This window comes from Trachemys scripta, chromosome 7 (genome assembly GCF_013100865.1).
Source record: "Trachemys scripta elegans isolate TJP31775 chromosome 7, CAS_Tse_1.0, whole genome shotgun sequence".
Classification (NCBI taxonomy): Eukaryota; Metazoa; Chordata; order Testudines; family Emydidae; genus Trachemys; species Trachemys scripta.
This window is the reverse complement of record NC_048304.1, coordinates 4,150,094-4,166,131: the sequence shown is the minus strand read 5'-3', so window position 1 is coordinate 4,166,131 and position 16,038 is coordinate 4,150,094. Positions and strand designations below refer to the sequence as shown.

At 43.0% G+C, this 16,038-nt stretch overlaps 1 protein-coding gene across 5 annotated transcripts in view; it reads right to left on the bottom strand.

Annotated features, from left to right (window-relative positions):
* PTPRG (protein tyrosine phosphatase receptor type G) overlaps window positions 1–16,038 on the bottom strand; it is a 607,840-nt gene that overhangs the window by 270,432 nt on the left and 321,370 nt on the right. The gene's annotated exons all lie outside the window — the stretch shown is intronic.

Genomic DNA, 16,038 nt, shown 5'->3' with positions numbered 1-16,038 from the left:
TATATCAATGTATATAAGGGGGAAAACAGGAAATGCTTTTTTTAAAATACAAGGGGATACGAGGGAATTGCTTAAATTGACAGGATCGATTGCTCGTAACTAAAGCCCAGCATCCCTAAAATTTGTGGGAGTCCAGAAAATAAGCTGAGATCAGAGTTTGACAAATGAACCCTCCTTTCATTACAGGATGAAGCGACATCCCAGTTCTGAACAGTCCCAGACTTTGGTTTGTTTGAAAGCAGACCCAAGTTTTGCAGTACGAGCCCACCTCTAGTTTAATATTTTATGATGCTGGATACACAACCAGAGAAGAGGCAGAAGGTGGGACATGCCTTGTAAGTTGGTTTGGGGCCACATTAAGGGGTGTGCTCTGCTGCTATGTCCAGCTTCCACTCGGTGCTGCAGAGATGAGGGCTGTCGGGGAGCTGGTTATCGCTCATTGTTTCTCTGTACAGTCCTATGAGCAAGTTAGAGCAGCCTAGATGCTGCTCTACCATACACCCGTTGGGAGGGGGTTTCCTAAAGAACCAACTAAGGCTTGCCAGAGCATATGGCAAAGTTTCCTTCCTGCCCTGATATGCTCCCTGTATTAGGGCTGCCAGGAGGGAGGTGTAAGAGCCACTGGGCTCTTACAGTATTGATATCCCTTTGCGCCACTGGAGAGGCAAGAGGGGAGCAGTACAAGATTCCTCTCTTTGCATTAGAAGTGCAGGGAAAGTCAGTTAGCTTCAAAGACAAGTGGGAAAGGGGCAGGAAAATAGAGCAAGTTAGTTATAAACAGCCCCTGGTGATTCAGACTGCCAGCAGAACCAGTACATTCAATTTGTACAGCATGATAATGATGAACTACTCTAATGTCTATGCCGCTGTTAAAGATGAAATAAGCACTGAAGGCCTGAGTATTGGCATTAGTGTTATTTATTTGTATTGTGGGAGCATCGGGAGGCCCCAAATTAAGGATCACAGCCTCTTTGTGCCAGGCCCAGTACATGCATTATTTAAAACTAATTTTACATATGATCTACACCAGTACAAGTGAGAAGATCACCAGGCCCTATGATCTGCACCCACTCCATGTATATCCCCATAGAAGATTGCTTCAACAACAGGGGGGTGGGGGGACGAAGGGGGGGGGAAACTCCCCCATCTCCCAACATGTTTAACATAAGCTGTTGCTAGGTGAAGCAAATTCTGAAGAAGGTATGTCATACCTGCTTTTAGCAATGTGATATACTGATTCTCTCAAGTGCCTGTCATTCTTTATGGCAATCTCCCCACCTGTTTAGAGTCCAGCTCCATTCACAAGAACCATACATATGTCAAATAAATTGAAGGCCCTATTCAAATCACGGTGTCCTCTGCCAGGCCTGATCTCCCGTCCCATCTTTCACAGCATAATCTGCTTAAATTGAACAAAACCTACTAGGGAAGAAGCACTAAATTTTCCACCCTCTAGTGAGCCACCAGGAGGTGACAATGATTATGCCTGTCAATCAGTATGTCACAGTAAAGTTCCTGTCCATTGCAAGGAGGGTGGGAATTATTCTTCTAATATATTCAGAGAATAGCCAGCACGCATCTTTCCATTCCTTTATCAGGAACTGGTTATTTTGAACAAGATAAATAGGCTTTTGTAAACCAGATCCTCTCCTTTGCTGATGATAGAAGCTGACCCAGTATATTAAATGGAAACCCGTAGATGAACAGATGATACTAGCCTGCTGCATATTTCCTGTGCTTCATAGCAGCACTCAAACAATGGAACTTCCACCAGAGTTTAAATTCATTTAAGATATTCACATTTTGGGGCCTCTGATGATCATTTCCAGCTGCAGCATGCATCTAAATCTCTATATCTGTGTACACACACAGCCTATTATCTGAACTATGCAAATACTATTTCTGTGGTGCACATTGGAATTCCATAAATAATTCAGTATGATCAGAGAAGTGATGGAGAAGAGGGAGATCTGTTAAGAGGAAGAAACAGAACTAAGTTCAACCCAGAAACATTTTGGCATTATTAGCTCCCTGGGGGCTTGTCCAGAAACTCAACTTACAAAAACACGTAGAAAAGAGTTGGTGTTCTTAGCTTCTCCACGTCTCTCGCAGTTTGTATAGTTAGAATCTTGAGATCTTTCAGCCATCTCTTCAACACAACTTGATGTCACTGTATAAACCCCTGATTCACATCTTTTCTAGCCTACACATGGTACTGATTTAAATATTTTAAGCACCTCTTTTTACAAATCAAGAAAGCACAGATAAATCTAACCCAGTGAGAGCCCATTGTCAAATTAGAAGATGGATACTTTAAAACAGAGGAAAGGGAGGAAGGACTGATATCTGCATTTCTGCAGGAATTATTTTATTTATACGACATCATAATGAATGTATTATCTCAACACCCAGATTGCTGTGACTCCACACAAGCAAGGAAATAAAGCTAGGAGCAGACCTTAAGTAGCATTTCAAGGATAAGGCATTGACATATTGATTTTCTGACTGCTGTTATCTGATGCCTATCTGTGAGTGTCAGGTGAAGCTCTGTTGATTGCTATAAAGACATGTGAGGTTATTGGTATCTGAACATCATCCTTGCTAATTATGCCTCTTCACCCCCCCCCAGCCAAAAAAAAAAAAAAAAAAAATCTACTAGTTTAACTGGTATCTGCTGCATCCAAATCGTCACACTCCCACAATCACCTGACAAACAATCTTTGCAGCACTCATTTTAACTGACCATGCTGAGAAAAATTCCTGGACTAATTGTGCTCATAATGCAACAAGATGTTATGTCAAAGACCCACATTTAGAAATGTTCTTCTCAAGTCCAGGGAAGGTCAAAACTTTTTGATAGAGAACTTCATTTGATAAGAATTGGCCTTTTTTTTTTTTTTTTTTTTTTTTTTTAATTAATTTTTTTTTAGAAAATTTTGTTTTTTTTTTTTTTTTTTTTTTTTTTAGGAATGAATATTTCTGTAGAAAATTTTCATTTCCTTCCATTTGTTCCAGTTTTTCAAAATCCCCTGAACTGGAACATTTTGAGGTTTTCCTTATATTTTGGGTTTTAAAAATTGATTTTTTTTTTGGCTTTTCACTGAAAAAGAATTAAAAGTTCTGAAAAAAAAACACCCCTAAATATTTTAGTTTCTTTTAATTTTTTCTTGAAACATGCTATTTCCCAAGACCACTCTGAACTGGGAGCATCAGGAAAATGCTGCTTTCGATCTCTTGGGGGGAAAAGGATAACATGAACTGCTCCTGATGTATCACTTGATATTTACAATACAGTACAACCAAGTGAGAAGGGTAGATTTCAAGAGGAAGCAGACACATAATAATGATAATGGCAGCCCAGATTTTCCAGTTCCACTCTAGGCCACATGCATCTTACAGAGCTGTAGTGATCATTTCGAAAATGCATCAAAATAAAATACACAGCTACAATACTGCAAATGGAGCTAGTGTAAAAATATAGAATGAAGGGGTCACATTTCATCATGTGCAACATCTCTGCTAAAGGACAAACGCTCATTTTTTAACTTTTTCCAGTTTAGGGCTTGATTCTGCTTCTATTTAAGTTAGTGCTCAAACCTCCCTGGCTTCAATGGGACAGGTACTGGGACTGCAGACACCCGGTGACTCAGGCTCGCACGGACTAAGGGGCTGCTAAGGATCGTGCAAGGTGGGAGGGTCCCAGAGCTTGAATTGCAACCTGAACCGGAAGAGCTACACCGCAATCAAACACCCTGCACCCTGAGCCCTGCAAGCTTGAGCGGGCTGTAGGTGTCACTGCAGTGCAGACATGCCCTGTGTGACTAGGCTGCTGCTGACAAGTGCATGTAATTGTAACCGTTAATAGGAGTTACATATGGTTATTTACAGCAGAGAGATTTAAGGCTTCTGGTTTGGAAATGAGGGCTTTCAATATACCATTTACATTTTTCCTAACTGCTTGGATATGTTAAAACCTCACTGCCCTCTGAAATCGCCAGTTCTGCACCGGGTGTAATGACATTTCTTTTTCTTATGGGGTTTTATGGTACCTCTCGGTGTTTGCCAACACAACAGCTATGTCCATCAGGCAGACGCCACTAATTCTTGGGGAAGGCTCTTCCTGCGAGGTGGTATATGAGCTGTTAGTAGGGACTGTCTGGCAGTGGAGGATCTTACATGGGGAGAGATCAGCAGCAGGTGAGGCAAAATTCCCCCTTGAAGCAAGGCCACTAGAGGATAACTAAGCAGAAGAGATGCTTCTAGCTTTCCCCTTCTTTTTGGAGCGTTTCTCTGCCATTTTGAGGCCGGAGGCATTGTGTATGTGTGGGGCTGGGCGGGGAGGATCCAAAACTTCTAAGAAAGCCTTAAAGCCATGAGACGGGCTAAGATGAAAGGAATTGTACGGGTTTTCTTACACTCTAGCTCAGGAAGGAAGCGCTCTGGAGGCTGCATGATGAGATTGCCAGGAAACAGAATGGACTGCAGTTTTCCCAACAATATGAGCCTGCTTAGTTCCCGTGATTGACAATTCTGTCTGCTGAAAATTCCCGTCAATTGGAGAATTAACCCATGAGTCTATTCATCTCAAAGATTTTCTAGGACCCGGAGAACCTATACATTCCAGGATTCATTTTCTTTCCCTTAAAATTAATTTGTCTTTAAAATCTTTCTGCTGAATGTTTTCAGGCAGGATGGCACATAAACCTCTGAACCTGACCAGTCGATTTGTATTTTACCTCTCGCACAAAATAGAAATTGACAACAGCTTGAATTTCTTTCCAACCATAGTTCAACACATTCAAAAATTGGACCACCTTGAAGGCCAAGGTAAGTACCAAAAGCTGGTGTTCATTTTCCGGCCTGAACTCTTCACATTTCACCATTCATTATCATAAGACAATTCATCTACTTCCAGAAAGTCATCTTGTCTTTTGTTTCTTATAGTTCTTGAAGAGATGACAAACACTATGAGCAAATACTACTTTTGGTGCACAGTACATCCTAATTGTAAGCACTGCCTTGCGTTCATTAACTTTACAAGCTAATAAAAATCTGTTGGATTTAACATTCAAAATGGCATTTTCAGTCCTTCATTTTGCCTACAATTTGTTGAAAACTTCCATCCTCCCATCCCTACAATAACCAGCATCTGAAACGCCTCACTCTGCTGATTCCTTGATAGCGATCATGGAGTCATCTGGATTTTGGACAGCGTCCTCTGCTAACAGCTCTCTCACTGTTCCCAATATCTCTGCAGAGAGCCCACGGGGAACTGTAAAATCAACCAGCCCCAAAACCTTTATGACATCTCAAAATCTCTCTTATCTAACATCATTTCCTCCCAAGGCTCTTTCCACTGGGCAAGGCATCTACTGTTTTAGTCTGAGAGCCTGTACTTCTAGTAACCACATCAACATTTTATGGTTGGTGGGATCGGACTCTTGTTGTTTGTCACTATTTGTAAATGAAAACTCATTCTCCCTTGCAGATGACTCAGTGCTCTTCAGCGGACTCTGACTTGCTCCAATTTGTTTTTACTTGGGTAGTTTGTCTGTACGTTTTGCTACATTCCAAAGGCCATTCGTTTTTACGAGGATGCCTGTGGCTTCTTCTGATTTGGGAGCATCAGTTCCAGCATTACCAAACCAAGAATGCCAAAAGGGAACTGAGGCTTTTCTTAGCATCACATTTCCCCTCCGTCTCATAAAATCCAAACATGTTCTGGTAAATTTGCCATTGACTCCCAATCCTTTGAAGCCCTAACAGACCCGTTTCTATTGGAAATATTTTTAGTGGAGCCAGTGGCAAGCCCATTAGCCTTGCTACACGTTTTGTGGGAGAGGGACATGCCACTACTTCTTAACACATGTGTGCATCACTGTCTCATTCCTGTCCAGGGTTGTCAGTCTGTCTGTGGTATTTCTAAAGTGCCCTCCCCAGAAGTCTCCAAGTGCCATTACAACTCAGGAGGGAACAGTTCCACAAGTCTGAACTACTTGAAATCCAGGAGTCTCAGACTCCTTTAATGGCAGTGAGCAGTGTTGAATATTTAACAAATCCCTAATCTTTTTAACAAATGAACGATAGCTCTTCTATCCAGATGGCCTCGTTGCAATGAGTATCTTATACAAATACAAAAAGTGTGCACCTAGGGCTCTGACCATTTGAACCCATGGTCACACGACCATTGTAAATATGCTCAATACAATATGCACCCTGGAGAGCAGTACATGCCACTGGTTTGTAACTCACTTCTACCTAAACCCCAGGAATGTTCCGACTTCCAGAATTAAAGAAAAGCTCAGGGCAGCTGTATTCAGGTCCATTTCTGACAAAAATCCCCCTGATTTATTTTAAACGGAACGATTTCCAAGTTACCAACTGCCCATTCTGGAATGACCATGTTGCCAATTTAGAATGGGCCGAATACCTTCCACGGAGAGCAAAAAAAAAAAAACAGAGCTGAGACTTCCTTCTCAAAAAATACTCCTGACTTGCATCTTCTAATGGTCCAGGCAGCAGGTCCCAGGAGTGGGCAGTGCTCTCTGAACTGCATTTCGAGCAAAGGGATACTTGAGCCCAGCTGAGATCCAGCCTCACATTGCTGAGTCCTGTGGTTTAACAGCTGCTATATATGGTAGCAGCAGAACAACCCACTTGCAGCAGCCATTCACCCCACAGAAGAAGGAGGCCGGTGTAACACAGCATAGTCCTGCCGCAAGGCAGTTGGACTCCTTAAATCTTCTACCAAGCATATCAAAGACAACATGTCCCTTATCACTATGTGTTTGGAAAGTGAAGTCAGTAGGAAAGGCCTCCCCATTATTATCAAACACTTACATTTTCCAAGTGCTGCCAAGATGAACCGTGGTTGACGCTGAAGTTATGGACTTGGATAAATCTCTCTCCCTTACTAAGGGCTTTTCATACAGTCTCACATGACCTTCTCATAAACAAACTAGGGAAATACAACCTAGATGGAGCTACTATAAGGTGGGTGCATAACTGGTTGGAAAACTGTTCCCAGGGAGTAGTTATCAGTGGTTCACAGTCAAGCTGGAAGGGAATATCAAGTGGGGTCCCGCAGCGATTGGTCCTGGGTCCAGTTCTGTTCAATATCTTCATCAATGATTTAGATAATGGCATAGAAGGTACACTTATAAGGTTTGCGGACGATACCAAGCTGGGTGGGGTTGTAAGTGCTTTGGAGGATAGGATTAAAATTCAAACTGATCTGGACAAACTGGAGAAATGGTCTGAAGTAAATAGGATGAAATTCAATAAAGACACTTAGGAAGGAACAATCAATTGCACACATACAAAATGGGAAATGACTGCCTAGGAAGGAGTACTGCAGAAAGGGATGTGGGGGTCATAGTGGATCACAAGTTAAAGATGAGTCAACAGTGTAATACTGTTGCAAAAAAAAGCGATCATCATCCTGGGATGTATTAGCAGGAGTGTTGTAAGCAAAATATGAGAAGTAAGTCTTCCGCTCTACTCCACGCAGATTAGGCCTCAACTGGAGTATTGTGTCCAGTTCTGGGTGCCACCCTTCAGGAAAAAAGTGGACAAATTGCAGAAAGTCCAGAGAAGGGCAACAAAAATGATGAAAGGTCTAGAAAACATGACCTATGAGGAAAGACTGAAAAAACTGGGTTTGTTTAGTCTGGAGAAGAAAAGACTGAGAGGGGATAAAGATAAAGATTGTTACAAGGAGGAGGGAGAAAAATTGTTCTCGTTAACCTTTGAGCATAGGACAAGAAGCAATGGGGTTAAATTGCAACAAGGGATGTTTAGGTTGGACATTAGGAAAAACTTCCTAACTGTCAGGGTGGTTAAATTGCCTAGGGAGGTTTTGGAATCTCTGTCATTGGAAGTTTTTAAGAACAGGTTAGACAAACACCTGTCAGGAATGCTCTAGTAGTTATTACCAGGCGTGCAAGGGACTGGACTAGATGACCTCTTGGGGTCCCATCCAGTCCTACACTTCTATGATTCCCTCTCCTCGCTGGCCCCCCATGTCTTCTATAATCAGCTATTCAGAAAATCAAGACAGAAAAAAGCTTGAGAGAGTCTGTGCCATCAATAAATCTTTGCGGGTTTTCTTTACATCCAGGGGTCCAATATCCACTGTGAACTGATGCAAACTGGCCATGGGTTTGGCCACCAAAACATCACAACAGAGATCCTGGTGTCCTTTGCAAATAAGGAAACTAGCCAATACACTGTAAGAGTGAGATTATCCCATTCCATTTTTCTGGCTCCTGACAATCCAGCATTTCAAGTAGCAGTCCCATTGAATCTGCTAGCTTCCATTTAAACAGCTCTTATAACGCTGTCAAATTCGCCAACCTTTGTACTGATTTTTCTCCTATTCAAAATAACTTCCCTTTACAACAGGAGCAGGCTGTCAGCCTCTTATCTCTTATGTTCCCCTCCACCTGATCCTCCTTCTCCTTGTCACTCTTTCCACACTCCTATTAAACATGTAGAAAATTAGGGATTTATGTCGAGGGAATGTATAACTCTTAGCCCATCATTAACATATTGCAATTGCAGTGCAGTGCTACTGATTCACAACAAGCCACAGAAAATCCTTAGGGGAAAGCAGGATATTCCCATCAAACACTGAGGGAACTGTATCTGTCTCTAGCCACTAAGTGGCTCCTTTGAAACAAAACTCTGCAGGTGCCCTGTCATCTGTGAGCTACTGTAAGTTACTTGGGTCCAGCAGACAGCAAGACATCATAAAAACAGACTGCTTTTCCTTCCTTAAATTTTGTGTTGGTCTCTGCATGAACAGTCCCACGATACATTAACACCTCCACCAACCACATTTTAATTTCAGACCATCCTCTCATGTTTCCTCTTAATTATCACAGGGCATTCACAGAAAAGATCAGCCAGATGGAGATTAAATATTTCACTACGAGAAGATGAAGCATTCCGCACTAAAATGGAACCTTTATTGCAATAAAGTCATTAATTAAAGACTCAACCAATTCCCCTGTCACTATACGGGAAGCACTAAAGGCAATCACAAGGGGAAAGTGCACCAGCGATGCCATGGAAAAGAAAAAACAAAGTAGATGGTTACACAAGGCTTTGCTTCAGTTGAACATGGACGTGGCAGCTTAACACAGGGTAAACCGAGGCAATCATGTACTCAATACATATATCAATATTAATCCTTAAAATTAGACTGAGCAGAACTCCTGCCGATGACAAACCCAAAATATCATTTCAAGTGGAGGAGGGGGAAGAGATGCAAAGTCTGGAGGGGAATGGAGGAGCGAGGGTAGCTTCTGGCTTTCCTCCTTCTTTTTGATGACCTCTGTCATCTAGGGTGTCAGGGCATTGTGGGAAAAGCAGTAGCTGAGGCTTGCAACAAAATTGCCTGCAAAATGGGAGTTTGCTAAAAAGAATAATTAGTCTAAAAAATACTTGAGCCATCCCTTCCTTGCCTGACCGAGTAGGTCATGGACACAAGAACAGATTGAATTCACACCGATGAAATTCCCTCCGACATACAAAAGACCACTAGACAACACTGGACTTAGGGTTGGGTTGCCAATTTTGGTTGTAGGTATTCCTGGAGGTTTCATCCCATGACATAACCTCTAATTAAAGATTAATCTGTGATTCCTGGAGACTCCAGGGCAATCCTGGATGGTTGGCAACCCTAATTTAGGGCCAGATCCTCACTCCCAAAGTGGACTTTGTAGCTCTCCCTCTGGAGTCAATGGGAGCTCTAAGTACCTCCATATGACTACACGATTGGACCTTCAAAGAGAATGCTAAGCAAAAATTCTTCATCTGCTCGAAGCCTTCTGCTATGAGCTATTCCCAATGGTCTCTTTAAATTCCCTCCATCATTTACTGATTTGTACATTTCTACATTCTGCCAGATGGAGGCAAGGAATTTTCAAGAGCAACCACCAAAAGAAATGTAATGAAAACAGAACCACTCTTGTCCACCTATCTCACTAGAAAACTTTACTGCTGCTTAAAGCCCACTGCAGAACCTTCGCAACGACATTATTCTCGCAGGTGCAGCATGCCAGTAACAAACCCAACTATTGTACGGTAAAGCAGCATGGGCGTTCTAACAGTGGACTTCAAGAAATCATTTAGCAATCTGCTCTTCTTTGCCTAAACCCCAAAAGTACACAAATGTTAAAAGGCTTGCCCAAAACACTAGTGAAAAACAATCTCTATTATATGGCCCTAGGGGTGGCAAAAGGTATTAATTCTGAGGGTAAAGGCAGACAAAGAGACTAGATCTCAATTTATTTCCTCTAGAAAGAGCTTCATTGTATTGAATCACACATATTTCTTCTACATCAGGGACACACAAGTAGCAATATGAAACAATAGGGTCACATGATGCTAATGGGTCTGTAACGGGGTGCACTCAACTCTCGTGAACGCCCCCTTGGCTGAGTGCACGCACCTGTACACACTCTCTCTCAGTCTGTCCCTGCTCTGGGATAAAGCAGTGTCCCAGGGCTCTCTCCCTGGAGACAATGTCTTTTCCCTCTTGGTGCTTCCTGGCTACAGTTCTCCAGCTGGGCCACCATAGTTCAGTTCCCTCTCCGGGGTGCCTCAGTGTCCAGGCCACTTCCCCCCAGTGGCTAACTGGAGGTGGGGGGACCTGGGCCCACCTACTACTTCAGGTCCCAGCCTAGGGACCCTGTAGATAGCAGCCATCCGCCATGTCCCTTTAATTATGTTGCATGACTTCTCTAATTCTTTGGGCCACTTCCCCGCAGCCCCACACTGTCTTCACCCTTACCTCAGGGCCTTGTCCTGATGAAGTCCCAGCAAACAGCTCTCCCTGGATTCTGGCAGTGCTGCCCGTCTGGGTTTCTGTAGCTCCGTGAGCCAGCCAAACGCCAGCCACACTCTTACAGCTCCAACAAGGAACAGAATTCCCTCTGGCTGGCCCTTCAGCTCTTCTTATACTAGGCTGCTGGGCCCTGATTGGCTGTGCCCCACACAGCCATTCTAAGCAGCTTGGAGGGCCCTCTCCACTGCCCTTTTTTGTGGCAGGGCTATGAGGGGGGCATTCATATTTGAGCAACCATCTCCAGATTTGAGCAACAATGGAGTTAGTCTTACTAGTATAATCTTGGGCAAAGGGAACTACCCCAAAGGGAGTAGGAAGCAGGTTTCAAACAAACAAAAGGAAGGGTATCAGAGGGGTAGCCGTGTTAGTCTGGATCTGTAAAAAGCAACAGAGTCTCCTGTGGCACCTTTATGACTAACAGATGTATTGGAGCATAAGTTTTCGTCTGACGAAGTGGGTATTCACCCACAAAAGCTTATGCTCCAATACATCTGTTAAACAAAAGGAAGTATTTCTTCACACAACGCACAGTCAGCCTGTGGAACTCCTTGCCAGAGGATGTTGTGAAGGCCAAGACTATAACACTGTTCAAAAAAGAACTAGATAAATTCATGGAGGATAGGTCCATCAATGGCTATTAGCCAGGATGGGTAGGGATGGTGTCCCTAGCCTCTGTTTGCCAGAAGCTGGGAATGGGCGACAGGGGATGGATCACTTGATGATTACCTGTTCTGTTCAGTCCCTCTGAGGCACCGGGTGTTGGTCACTGTCGGAAGACAGCATACTGGGCTAGATGGACCTTTGGTCTGACCCAGTATGGCCGTTCTTACGAGAGGACAAACAGGGAGTTAGAGGAACAACACAAAGGCTAATAATCAATCCTGGAAAATGTTCCCAGAAGTGTATTTAAGGAAGAATAAGAACTGCTCATCAAATGATTGTTTATGATGATAATTTAGAGAAATGGGTCAATCACCATAATGTAGAAGCCTTCCATGAGAATCTGGCTAACCAATGGGAAAGGGAACAACTTTTTTAAACCCCTCTCTTCAGCTTTGTTCAATTCAAAGAAACAGAGAGATCTCCAAAAATGCACATACAGAAACCTCCATGTGCCAAATACCTTTAGAAGACAGCTTGGGGTGCCAGACAGTACAAGTTTGCTCATGTAAGATTAACGGGATTAGGTCTCTATGGCATACTGCAGTATGGTCCTTGGAATAAGAGTCCCATTTACTAAATAAATTACTGTATATTACTGTATAATGGCATTCACATTATAACTGACAATTAGAGCCATTAAAAAGAAAGCTCATAAACAGCCGAAGCTCATATCAAATTAACACAGTCATGATTAAAATCACTCTTCTGATTTCTGCTCTTCACAGAAATAATCAGCATTTTGCATAAAAATGAATAGGAAGCAACTGAAAAAGTCCCAGTCATGCTCAGACAGAGGTGCTGAATGCTGCCAGCACAGCTCTCCCAGGTCTATTGTTAGCCTGCCCGAGATGCTATACACCTGTGCTTCCACCATATTAGCGGGTACGAAAGACAGTCTGACCTCCGTGTCAGAACCTCTGCAGAGGCCGGGCTATTCCGGAGCGCAGGAGGATTGAAGTTCTGCTGTTATCACTAGTGGCGCTAATGGGGAAGACCTGCATTCTACGCTGGCCTGAGGGAGGCTTCTATTTTATTTTCTATTTTTCTATTTGAATGCTGTCACTTCACAGTTTAATGGCTTCTGGCGTTTGTACACAGATCGACTCAGCTTTGGCTCTCGGGAAAAAATGAAATAATTAGAATAGAACAGGCATGCACACAAACACGTCAGCAGCTCATTAAGATGAGGAGAAGACATTAAAAACTTTCAAGGAAACAAAGAGATTTTTCTCCCAGCAGGTCTAGAGCCCACATCCTCCTCTTTAGGATTATTGAGACCACGAAGAGCACTGCTTTAATCATCAGCATCACAGCATTGGTTAGTGACCCTGCTCAGACACAGGGTCTAACATGGAGTGTGAGAGAAGCGATCACCACAATACACAGTGCCAACTAGCATTGGTACGGTGGTCTTAGCACGTGGCCAAAGACAGAGGTTTGGGGTCCACTGAACAGTCACCATAATACTAGCATTTACCCATGGGTGGTGGGTGAACACGCCATTGAGGGAAGCTAGCCCTCAGCCCCTCCCGCTCTGCCCGAGGCCCCACTCCTCTCCTCCCGCTGGGTAGGTAAGGAATGCTATAATGTCTGCAAAGAAAATCGAAGAACTAGATAGGTAGTCAAGACCACATCATGAAACCAACCATTTAAAATGTTTTTATATATGTTATGTATTGAAAAGAGATAACAATTACGCTCTGTATAAATAAAAGTACTGAAAGATAAGATGCCTTTGATTCGATTTGCCTATGAAATAAAAGGACACTCTCATATATCCTACCAACTAATATAACATATAAATCACAAAAAATGTGATCCAGATGGGCTTCAATGAAGGAAACCAATTAACATAGACAGCCTCACCATCTGACACATTAGTTGTAATAATAAAAAACAAACAACATGGTCAAACAATAAGGCTCCGCATTATATCTGACATTTCTAATTAGTTTCTGCAATCAGTGCATCCTCCTCAACAAAAAGACTAACAGCAAGTATTTTATTTTCTAGAGGAATGTGCACCTGAACTTCATGTTTACAGAGCCAAGTCTATGGCTGAAGCAGATTCATCTGCATTCCCGTGGGATGTGCTCTGGAACTAATGGACTTCGTACAGTCCACATCTGGTTTTCCAATTAGGTTCAGAGATAACTTGCTTTCAACTACTTTGACATTAGAACTGTGCCAGACTTGGGGTACATCTACACTACCTGCCGGATCGGCGGGTAGTGATCGATCTATTGGGGATCGATTTATCGCATCTAGCGTAGACGCGGATAAATCAATCCCCAATCGCTCTGCCGTCGACTCCGGAACTCCACCGCGGCAAGAGGCGGAAACGGAGTCGACGAGGGAGCGGCGGCCGTCGATCCCACACCGTGAGGACATGAAGTAAGTGATTCTAAGTCGATCTAAGATACGTCGACTTCAGCTACGCTATTCTCGTAGCTGAAGTTGCGTATCTTAGATCGATCCCCCACACACACACCCAGTGTAGACCAGGCCTTGGAATACAAAGTGCCCCTGAGTATTCCACAGATAACTGGCCTGTGTCTAGGGGCTAAGATCAGTGGGGCCATCATTGTATGATTTTTCCCCGCTTTTTCACAACTCTCCTAGGAATACTACCTCGAGAGCACAGCACAGTATAAGAAACTCCAAGCATAAGGCAGTTGGAGTTGCAGTAAGAACAGGAGTACTTGTGGCACCTTAGAGACTAACAAATTTATTAGAGCATAAGCTTTCGTGGACTACAGCCCACTTCTTCGGATGCATATAGAGTGGAACATATATTGAGGAGATATATATACACACATACAGAGAGCATGAACAGGTGGGAGTTGTCTTACCAACTCTGAGAGGCCAATTAAGTAAGAGAAAAAAACTTTTGAAGTGATAATCAAGCTAGCCCAGTACAGACACTGCAGTAGGCACTTGCAGGCTGAACTGCAATTAGCATTACACGAAAACGGTTCCATCCCGTAAAAACTTACCTAGGTCCTTTTTCAAAGTGCCTATGCACGCATTCGGAATACTCGCGTTGGAACGGACATGCAGGATTGAGCCCTCAGAGCCAAACCTGAACACTCCTGAGCACTTGAAGCTCCCATTAAAATCAATGGGGCCTCTTTGGCGGATGTTATAACGTGTGCAGAGAGCATTTGCAAAAGGGGCTCGAGCACAATCCCAACGGATCAGGCCCCAACTTTTTTAATTTGTTTCCTTTCAAGAGATACTAAAGGCAGACGTGTGGGTTCTGTGCTAGTACAGTGCAGTCTAAAAAGAGCAGGAGTTCGGAAGTCCATGTTGTAACACTGAATAAAGTCTGGTTTTTAAATCAGATTTTAATTGCAATAAACCACCTGCCGTAAAATTGAACCTTTTTGAAAAAAGCAGACTGCTTTTGGGCAAACATCCAGAAATAAGCACAACCTAAATGCAGAAGCTCTCAGGTTTGGGCCATGAGGGCTCAATGCTGCATACACATTCTCACTCAAGTACTCCTGATGTGTGAACAGACACCTTAAAGACGTAAGTAGGGTTTTTTTTTAAAAGCAGAATAAATGAGTATTCTAACCAACGCAAAAAGAAACCAGGAATATACTTTTCTATTTAAAAGAAAAGGAAATTATTTTCTATATATTGCTTCTTTCAAAACAAAATAACGTTTCATTCTTCAAATGAGTGTGGAATAACGTTGTCGGCACGGGGAAAGGAATTACAACACCTGACACAAAGGAAGGGTTGCACAGTGTCCTACCACAACTTCAGAAGGCGAGTAGCCTGGCACCAGAGCTTTACATGTGTTCTTTCTTCCCCAATAAAAACCACTCTCCTCTTTGCGCATACCAGCATTGCCAAATGAGAGAGAGAGATGGCAACATGTGTTGAAACATGTGTGTTGTTAGTTCACTATTGCATGAGCGCCTAGAGGCGGCAACAGAGATTGAGTCCCTATCATGCTAGATGCTGTCCAAACACATAGTAAAAGACAATCCCTTTCTCAAAGAGCTTACAGCCTCCATAGGCAAGACAGACAAAAGGTGGGAGAAAAGAAGGACTTCTATCCATATTCTCCAGATGGGGAACTGAGGTAGAAAGATTCAAGAGAAGACTGTCGGAGGTACAAACGTTTGCGTTTCCAAAACTCTCCCCCAAATCACACAGGAGGAGCCTGGGAATGGCGCCAAGGTCTCCTAAAATTTCAGCCCAATGCCTCATGCGCAAGGCCTTTCCTGTCTACACACAAGCCTTCAGCATGAATACATTGTTCACAGACAAGATTCACAGCCACGTTACAGATCTATAACGAATACTGCAACAAAGAGTTTATCCAATACAATGGCTTCTATGTAGTGCCTTCCATCAGAGATCATTCGTTATATGTCGCGGTAGAAAACCTTCAGTCCATACTGCACACTATCAGCAAAGTTGAGTGACAAGGCAAATATATGACATGTATTATTCATTGTGTGTCTTACCATAGTGTGTATGATCCCCAGCCATAGACCAGAGCTCCA